Source organism: Pseudophryne corroboree, chromosome 8 (assembly GCF_028390025.1).
Source record: "Pseudophryne corroboree isolate aPseCor3 chromosome 8, aPseCor3.hap2, whole genome shotgun sequence".
NCBI classification, from domain to species: Eukaryota; Metazoa; Chordata; class Amphibia; order Anura; family Myobatrachidae; genus Pseudophryne; species Pseudophryne corroboree.
In genome coordinates this window covers 166111499-166119212 of record NC_086451.1, presented here as the reverse complement: position 1 = coordinate 166119212, position 7714 = coordinate 166111499, and the positions used below count along the sequence as shown (strand labels likewise).

Here is a 7714-nt window from a genome sequence, read left to right as displayed (position 1 = left end):
TGTTCGATGGTTAGTAGGTTGTTATAACGGTCCCGTATAGTGGACATTTTGGTCATATGAGAACATGCTTTACAATTTCCGCAAGGAAAAGAGCCTTTGAGAGTGGTGATTTTCTTTGGATTCTTGGTATAGTGGCTACTCGTTAGTCTGTCCTTGAGATTTCTGGAACGTCTCCAGCTCATGGATACCTTCTGTCCAATAGTCTTAGAAAGATCCTCATCCAAGTGTAGAATTGGCCAATGTTTGTCAATAGATTCTTTAATCAATTTCCACTCCTTACAGAAAGTGCCCACAAATCTTAGAGTATTGTTTTGTGTGGATGAATTCGTACTTTCCTTGTTGGGGAAAATCAAGGTATCCCTCGGTATTTGATTGCAGTGCCATCTAGCTCTTTTGATAGAGCGATGGCTGTAGCCTCGTTCCAGTAGTCTTGAGGTGAGTTCATTGCTCTTCAATCTGAAGGTATTGGGATCTGAGCAGTTCCTTTTAAGGCGCAAAAACTCCCCTTTGGGGATATTGGTGATGGTAGGTGGAAAATGAGAACTGGTTTGATGGAGAAGGCTATTGGTGGCTGTGGTCTTTCGATACAGTTCGGTTTGTATGAGGCCATCCGGAGTTTTGTATATATTGAGATCCAGAAAGGATACTTGATTGGTGCTAATGTGGTATGTAAGCTTGAGATTGATATTGTTGCAGTTTAATGCTGCAATAAAGGATAGTAGTAATTGCTCATCACCTTCCCAGATCAGGATAATGTCGTCTATGTAACGCCACCAAGCTAAGATATGTTGAGTGAATTTGTCATTATCAGGGTGCATGACAATTTCTCTTTCCCACCAGCCTAAATAAAGGTTGGCGTAAGTAGGGGCACAAGCGGCACCCATAGCAGTGCCCCGGATCTGAAGGAAAAAGTGGTCATTGAAGGTGAAATAGTTGCGAGTGAGTACAAATTCCAGAAGTTCAATCAGAAAATTGTGAAAATCGCTGTTATCGGCCATACCGAGGAAGTACTGCACAGCTTGTATGCCCACCTGGTGATTGATGCTAGTGTATAAAGATTCAACATCGAGGGTAACCAAAAGGTGGTGGGTGTCCAGTTTGATGTCATGTAGTTTTTGAAGTACATCGGTGGTATCCCTTATGTATGAGGGAAGATTGAGCACATGTTGTCGCAGGTGTAGATCCAAAAAAACACTAGGTTTTTCAAGTAAGCCCCCTTGCCCAGATACAATAGGGCGCCCCGGAGGGACATTGATATTTTTATGTATTTTCGGCAATAGGTAGAGGGTGGGAGTTTTAGGTTTGTCAGTTGTAAGGTAGATCTTCTCTTCTTTGGTAAGAGTGCCCATAGAGTGAGCCCGGTCCAAAATCCTGTTAAGGGCAATCCTGAAGTTGTCCGTAGGGTCAAAAAGTATGCGTTTATAGCATTGTGAATCTCCTAGTTGTCTCATGGCCTCAGTAGTATACATTACTTTCGGCCAGAGTACTACATTTCCTCCTTTATCAGAAGGTTTGATTATTATGTCGGTCCAGGATTGTATCTCCCGTAAGGTTTTGCGTTCTGTAGTATTAAGATTGTCTCCATAATTGGGGTTTTTCCTAGATTGTAGATATATTTTGTCTAGATCTCTGGAGACAAGTTCTTGAAAAATCTTTATTTCAGCTGAGAGGTGTTCGGGAGGAAAAAAGGTCGACTTATTCTTGCATTTAGGTCTGGACTGTTGAATTGTAGGATCTTGGTTGGGCTCTTGCAGTTCCTCCAGAATGCTAATGGCTTCTAAATCTTCAGCAGTCAAAGATTGAGAGAAGGAGGTAGCGTCTGAATCCGGATTAATTGACGACAAAGTTCGAGAAGCGAAGAATTTCCTTAAGAGTAGTTTACGTCCAAAGAGTTTCAAATCTTTTTCCCATGCGAAACGATTTAGATGTTGGGAAGGTGAGAAGGAGAGTCCCTTAGTGAATATTTTGATGTGATCATCCGTTAAGATTCTATTGGATAGGTTGATAACTTTAAGATGATCAGTTATTTCCTCCGGTTGGTTCTGACAGGGTATCTCGGTGGTCCCGGTTGCAGCCAATCTGTCTGGTCTCGCTGATTTTTTGCTCCCCCTCCTCGTCTTCCTCTTTGTCGGAACTTGGGTCTTCCTCCACCCCTGCCTGCCCCTAAAAAATGGGCTGATGTGTTAGCACTGGGTTCGTCTCGAAAGTTATATCGATCAATCTCCCTATCGCCTGAGTCTGAGGGGTCTTCTCCTCCGGATGATTCTGCTTCTGATGAGGAATACCTGTCCTGGAATTTGGAGTATTCCCTGCGTGTATTCGTATGCTTCCAGTGAAAGACATTACCAGTCTTGAAGTCTTTCATGTCCCGAATGAATTTGTGTTTTTTTCTATCTGTAATCCTTTGTTCATAGGGTTCTAGATCTTTTTAATTTTTTCAAAAGTTTCTTGGAATTTAGCATTTTTTTCCCATTCCTCCAAATTTTTAGTGAGTTCTTCTATTTCTTTCTCACAGTCATTAAGTGCCAGATGGTTATGTTTAAGTAACACAGCCATAAGGTCTTGTGAGCATTTCAGGAGTATACCTTCCCATTCTGCTGTCAGACTTTCAGTAATTAACTGGAAAGTGGGAAATATGTTGGGTCTCAAACCCCGTGGGGTAATTTTATTTTTATTATAACTTTCCATCGTTTTTATGTCCCAAGATGATCGTAGTCTTTTTTGTAGACAGGATCTTAATTTGTACAAATCAGATTCCCATCCTTTGTTACCGGATGGTGCTTCTGAGATATTGTCAAATATATCGTCAAGATTTTCAGGTATGGTATGTCTACTCGTCAGTTCATTTCTCAAGCTAAATGTTGCCATTTTAGGATAAGTGTTGGCAGCTAATTCCTAGTGTCCTGAATTATGAATCACGTATAAAGTTAGTGTATGTTAAATAAAAAATGTGCTTAATGAACATTCAGAAGTATCAAAAAGAAAAAATCTATTAGCAGAATAGCATTAATTATTAGAAAACAGTATTGGTATATAAACCGTGCTGGAGCCTGAAACTGAAGATTTAATCAGCAGGGGTTACAGAGTTAACAGAAATTTGGTTTGGTTCCGCACAGGAAAAATGTGGTAATGATGAACATAGATTAATACACAGATTGTAGAAAACTGTTCAGGGAATGACCAACGATACTAAGTTTAAATTTAAAGATTCTTAATGAAGACATCTAAATAATTATTTGAGTTGGTGGTGCTCCCAGAGTCAGTAATGGTTAAGCAAAGAGAAGAAAAAAAAAAAAAAAAAAAAAAAAAGAAAGACTCTGTGTTGGGGCACGCTTAGAAATTTGAAATAAGTTTATTAAAACTTAACATTTAATTAATAACGAATAAAAGTAATGAGGAGTTTGATACAAAAGAATTGTTCAAGAACACAAAGTAAACATATATATTGACAGAAATCAGGATAAGCCTGATACAAAATTATGGGCACCTGTGGTGAAAAATATACTGAAAAACATAAAAAATTACAAAAAATTAATATTATTAAGGTGCCTGAGTTAATCAAAATTCAAAATTGGAGAAGAGTTTTTATATCATCAGGTTATTCAGTCCTACCACAAACCCTCTCCCGCTCTCCCTATTGGGGACTCCGCACATCTAATCTCACAAATCAAACACGACAAGGTTTTTTTTTTTTTTTTTTCTTCATGACTTATTATAATAACAGAGCAGCAATTTTGGAAAAGCAGAATTGAGACCTCTACTTGTCTTGTTTCATACCAAGGTGAAGGGAATGGACCCCTCTCATCCCAATATTCGATGCTGATAGCAGATATGGGGAAAGCAGAGGGTTCAACCCTTCAAATACTTTGGTACTAGCCTCTCCTTTATCTCCATTGGATAACTGTGTGATTTCCTTTCCATGTACACACTCTCTCATTCCAGCAGCCGGGCTACTCTGCAATGCTGTAGTAACAGAGGGTTCTGAGCAGCAACATTGGAAAAGCAGAAGTAGGTACCTCTATTTCTCCTATTTCAATACCGCGGTGAAGGAGGCAGACCCCTCTCATCCTGACATTCGATGCTATATGCAGATGTTTGAGACAGCAGACGGTCTGCACCTTCCTATACCTCGGTATCTTTCCATTTCCAATCAAGGAAATTCATCTATGAAGTGGTCTCTATTGATGCACTTTTTCAATTAAAGGGTATTCTTTATGGGGAAAGATACAGGTCATTTATTTCCAGCTGTGATTTGAGGACAATTATTATTATTTTTTATGCTGTACATATAATATTGATATAGGATATTCAAAATTGTGCATTAACTCCCATAGGGGGTTATTATCATCTCTTGAGAGTAAGTGACTGCATATTAAATTTTTGTGGTTTGAAGCATATACAAAATCCACACTGGGATGACACTTTCACTTCTGGATACATTTGAACAAGTTTTGTGATTTGAAGCACATACAAACTCCACACTGGGATGACAATCAGTCCTTTTTGATGTGTTGCAAAGCATGTATAAACTTCACACGGTTATAAAATTCAAGCATGATCAATGAGTTGTATCATCTTCCTGCTTTCATATAAGGGATATTGATTGGTATGAAATTTGTTTTGAAATCAATGATTTATGATATTTTTCAATCCCATATCTTTAATTGATTATATTATGCATAGGAATTTTTAAACTTATTGAATCTTTTGACTCTGTGAATGATGTTGTGAGGCACGTGGTAATTCTACACAAACAACAAAGTGCGTATCATCCTGTTGGAGCTGGGTCCCTCATAATGGAGACCTAAGTCCTATGCATAGGCTATTGGGATCGTAAACATACAGATTTCTCTTTACTTACCTGCATCCATGATATGATGTATATATATGAACTGCATATGGAAGCGTTTGGAGTTTTTGTCATCTGATGGTTAGAAGTCGCACCCAGGGAAGCCCACTCTCCTTGCTATTATGGAAATGGGTTATATACCATAGGGGAGTTTACAAATCGACTGTGGTACTCGATAAGTGTGTCATCCGCAACCAATACTCTAACTAACCACTTTGTCTCTCTCCCCTCTCCCGGTTTTTAGGAGATCCAATATTTCCATTTATTTATTTATCATCATTATTATTATTATTATTATTATTTTTATATTTTTTCAGTGTTTCCTATGTGACCCAAGCCATGAAGATCTACCACACTAATGCATACTATGGCAATAAGATGAGCTACTAACAGTGCACGAATGCATTGCAACACTTCCAGCCGTGATAAAACCTTTTTTCCGTATATCCGGCCATCTAACAACGGTTACCTAGCAACTCCAGCCTCATAGCATAAACGGATGACTTTACTTCCGGCCTGACGTCCAGTTGAAACGCAAACTCCGGAACGCACGCGACCACATGACTTCCGGCCAAAAACGACACTTCCGGTCTGACGCGATCGCGGGATCCCGATATACAGAACATCTCAATGAACTATTCATACGGCAGCCACCTCCTCATGACTTTATATTTACACTTTCAGGTGTAAGAACATTCGCCAGCCTTCTGCTGTTTTTGATGTCTTTGATGTTTCCCTTTTTTTCATCAGCACAATTCCCTATTTAAAATGAGGGTGATGTCACTATGGACTTCCACCAATCGGAATCCCTAGTGATGTTAAGCCCTCCCAGTTCCCTCCCTCCTCTGCCTTAAATACAGCAGCTTTTTCCTTATGCCCTGACACAGTGAACAAGCCACCCTGGTGAAACGGTCCGTCTGTGCTCAGTGATGCTGAACTCTTTCTAGCTCAGATCACTTTTGGGACTCCCTGGTATTGTATGTGCCCATTTGGACTCCAGTTATTTAACTGATACTGATATATAATCAATATTGTTTTTTTCCATGTTTGCTATTTTTGATCCTTAATTATTGTTCTAAACCATTTTCTGGTATTTCCTTTTAAATGTAATACTTTTTTGCAGAATCCTTTCTGCATAAACAGGGTCTTATACCCATTTTGGTAAGCCTTTACCATGCAGCCTGTGTTTACTTTCCTTTTTCCAATTAATCGTTGATTTCATGATTGTTTTATTTCATAATTTACTTAATTTTTTGTTAATTTGTGATCTCACCACATTACCATTTCTTCTCCTTCTTCTAATTTTCCCACCACCCTTTTTTTCAATAGGTAAGCCTAACCCACCTCTCTCATCCACTGTCCGCTATATATCTATATAAGACAGTGGACAGCAAAAGGCAGGGTTTCCTCCCTATTCTGAGCATATCTCACTTCTATTTTTAGTACCCTCTCATCCAGATGCGAGACCACTCTCTGCAATGCTCACAGCAACAGAGAATCTGCGCTAGAAACTGGACAGCAGAAGTACCTTGTTGCTCACTACTCATTACACTCTCTCATTTGTGTCCTAGTGTTTATTACTGCCATATTTCAGCAGCAACGCCCAATCTCATCCGACCTTGGAAGCTAAGCGCTGATAAGCCTGATCAGTACCTAGTAGGGTGACCTCTTGGGAATATCAGGTGCAGTAAGATTGTGACCTCTGATCACAAACAGCAGAAGTGTTAGAGCAACTTCTGAAACTTACCTATTCCTTATCCAACTTTCCCGCAAGCCTTCTATTTATCTACAATTGGCTTTGCCTTTAGGCTTATTTATCAATGCTCTTTTGTATCTTTAATAATCATACTTTTATCTTAAATGCTTTGTTATCTATAAGGATCTAGCCTTTTAGCAAACAGAATCTCTACCAGGTGATTACCCTCAGTCATTTGACATTTCAATTATGAACCTCAATTATGAACCTTTGTGCCTCTCATCTATTCTCATGAGGTTTTAGACTAGGTGCTTACCTATAATTATCACTGCGGTGATTATATGTACATATCATTTACCTCTACTCCAATTTTGAATTTTGATTAACTCAGGCACCTTAATAATATTAATTTTTTGTAATTTTTTATGTTTTTCAGTATATTTTTCACCACAGGTGCCCATAATTTTGTATCAGGCTTATCCTGATTTCTGTCAATATATATGTTTACTTTGTGTTCTTGAACAATTCTTTTGTATCAAACTCCTCATTACTTTTATTCGTTATTAATTAAATGTTAAGTTTTAATAAACTTATTTCAAATTTCTAAGCGTGCCCCAACACAGAGTCTTTCTTTTTTCTTCTCTTTGCTTAACCATTACTGACTCTGGGAGCACCACCAACTCAAATAATTATTTAGATGTCTTCATTAAGAATCTTTAAATTTAAACTTAGTATCGTTGGTCATTCCCTGAACAGTTTTCTACAATCTGTGTATTAATCTATGTTCATCATTACCACATTTTTCCTGTGCGGAACCAAACCAAATTTCTGTTAACCCTATTATTAAAAGGGTAATTGACAAAAACAAACTACATTGTCACCAGAAGAGCAATACAAAATGTACAAGTGATATATTAAAATCATCTTTCCAGCTTGAATTTCAATGATGCATTGGGGCAACGGTTTTGTGAGAAACATCTTCACCCTTAAATAAAGATTTTCTTAATTCCTTACCTGTGTGCTAATTAGATATCACCTTGTTTTCACATTAAACAGACTTCTACATGAGAAAGCAGCAAGGATGCAGTGGCGTTAATGTTTCCTGGTGTCAACCTGTATTATTTCAGTAGACATTGAAATGAGGATGCATCTTGCTGCCTTTCCAATGA

General features: G+C 38.3%; 1 pseudogene; it reads left to right on the top strand.

Annotated features, from left to right (window-relative positions):
• Positions 1 to 6424: 6424 nt before the first annotated feature.
• LOC134952191 (5S ribosomal RNA) lies at positions 6425 to 6543 on the top strand (annotated as a pseudogene).
• The last annotated feature ends 1171 nt before the right edge of the window (positions 6544 to 7714 follow it).